Source organism: Cupressus sempervirens, chromosome 7 (assembly GCF_028749045.1).
Source record: "Cupressus sempervirens isolate cs-2001-9-10 chromosome 7, ASM2874904v1, whole genome shotgun sequence".
Lineage (NCBI taxonomy): Eukaryota > Viridiplantae > Streptophyta > Pinopsida > Cupressales > Cupressaceae > Cupressus > Cupressus sempervirens.
In genome coordinates this window covers 380177341-380180312 of record NC_143124.1, presented here as the reverse complement: position 1 = coordinate 380180312, position 2972 = coordinate 380177341, and positions in this window count along the sequence as shown.

The following is a 2972-nucleotide window of genomic DNA, read 5'->3' as shown; positions in this document are numbered from 1 at the left end:
ATTATTTGAGTTATATTACTATGTAAAAATATATTATAATATATTATATATATATATATATATATATATATATATATATATATATAATAACGTAACGCAAAGATATAACATATAATCTATTAATATATAATAATATATTATATTATTCTTATTATAATCTATAAATATAATATATATTATTATTATTTTATCTATATTTTTATTTAATATAATAAAATTATATATATATATATATATATATATGTCCATGGGGGTCTTAGGAACCCTACCAAAATATTAGAATTATTCTTATGGGTTGAAGGGGGTCATAAAGTGTCCTATGACCCCCTTCGACCCATTACATGATGACATATGTTCCTAGGACCCCTACGAGCATATTAGAATCATTTAGAATCATTCTTATTGATCCAAGGGGGTCATATGGTGACCTATGACCCTCTTCCACCCATTAAATGACGACATATGTCCCTAGGGGTCCTTGACCTATGACTGCCTTCGACCCATTACATGACAACATATGTCCCTAGGGGTCCTAGGACCCCAAGGGACATATTAGAATCATTCTTATGGGTCAAAGGGGGTCATAGGTCACTAAATGATGACATTTATTCCTAGGGGTCCTACGACCCCTAGGGACATATTAGAATCATTCTTATGGGTCGAAGGGGGTCATAGGTTGACCTATCACCCCCTTCGACACATTACATGATGAAATTTGTCCCTAGGGGTCCTAGGACCCCTAGGGAAATATTAGAATGCTTCATATGCGTCAAAGGGGGTAATAGGTTGACCTATGACCCCCTTCAACCCATTAAATGATGACATATGTCCCTAGGGGTCCTAGGACACCTAGGGACATATTAGAATCATTCTAATGGGTCAAACGAGGTGATAGGTTGACCTATGACCTCCTTCGACCCATTACATGACAACATATGTCCTTAGGGGTCCTCGAACACCTAGGGACATATTAGAATCGTTCATATATGTCAAAGGGGGTCATAGGTTGACCTATGACCCCCTTCAAACCATTACATGACGACATATGTCCCTAGGACCCCTAGGGACATATTAGAATTGTTCTTATGGGTCAAAGAAGGTCATAGGTCTTCGACTCATTATATGCTGACATATATCCCTAAGGGTACTAGGACCCCTAGGGACATATTAGAATACTTCATATGGGTCCAAGGGGGTCATAGGTTGACCAATGACTCCCTTCGACCAATTAAATGATGATATATGACCCTAGGGGTCTTAGGACCCCTCGGGAAATATTAGAATGCTTCATATGGGTCAAAGCCTATGACCCCCTTCAACCCATTAATTGGCGACATATGTCCCTAGGGGTCCTAAGACTCCTAGGGACATATTAGAATCGTTCATATGGGTCAAAGGGGGCCATAGGTTGACCAATGACACCCTTCAACCCATTAAATGATGACATGTCCCTAAGGCTCCTAGGAACCCTAGGGACATAATATAATCAATCTTATGGGTCAAAAGAGGTCAAAGGTTGATCTGTGACCCCCTTCGACCCATTACATGATGACATATGTCCGTAGGGGTCCTAGGACACCTAGGGATATATTAAAATCGTTCAAATACATCAAAGGGGATCATAGGTTGACCTATGACCCCCTTCGACCCATTACATGACGACATATGTCCCTAGGCGTTCTAGGATGCTTAGGAACACATTAGAATGCTTCATATGGGTCAAAGGGGGTCATAGGGTGACCTATGACCCCATTCAACCCATTAAATGACGACATATGTCCCTAGGAGTCCTAAGACCCCTAAGGACATATAAGAATGCTTCATATAGGTCAAAGGGGGTCATAGGTTGACCTATGACCCGCTTCGACCCATTAAATGATGACATATGTCCCTAGGGGTCCTAGAACGTTGAGGGACATATTATAATGCTTCATATGGGCCAAAGGGGGTAATAGTTGACCTATGACCCCGTTCAAATCATTAAATGATGGCATATGTCCCTAGGGGTCCTAGGACCCCTAGGGACATATTAGAATCGTTCATATGTGTCAAAGGGGGTCATAGGTTAACCTATGACCACCTTCGACCCATTACATGACGACATATGTCCCTAGGACCCCTAGGGACATATTAGAATCGTTCATATGTGTCAAAGGGGGTCATAGGTTGACCTATGACCACCTTCAACCCATTACATGACGACATATGTCCCTAGGACCCCTAGGGACATATTCCCCTAGGGACATATTAAAATCATTCTTATGGGTCAAAGTGGGTCATAGGGTGACCTATGATCCCCTTTGACCCATTACATGACATATTAGAATGCTTCATATGTATCAAAGTGGGTCATAGGTTGACCTATGACCCCCTTCGACCCATTACATGATAACATATGTTCCTAGGGGTCCTAGGACCCTTAGGGACATATTAGAATCATTCATATGTGTCAAAGGGGGTCATAGGTTCACCTATCACCCCCTTCGACCCATTACCTGATGACATATGTCCCTAGGGGTCCTAGGACCCCTAGGGACATGTTAGAATTGTTCTTATTGGTCTAAGGATGTCACAGGGTGACCTATGACCTCCTTCGACCCATTACATGACGACATATGTCCCTAGGGGTCTTAGGACCCCTCTAGGGACATATTAGAATGATTCATATGGGTCAAAGGAGGTCATAGGTTGACCTATGAACCCCTTCGACCCAATACATGATGACATATGTCCCTAGGGGTCCTAGGACCCCTAAGGACATATTAGAATGCTTCATATGGCTCAAAGGGGGTCATACGTTGACCTATGACCCCATTCGACCCATTACATGACAACATATGTCCCTAGGGGTTCTAGAACCCCTAGGTACATATTAAAATGATTTATATGGGTCAAAGGCGGTCATAGGTTGACCTATGATACCGTTCGACCCATTACATGATGACATATGTCCCTAGAGGTTTTAGGACCGC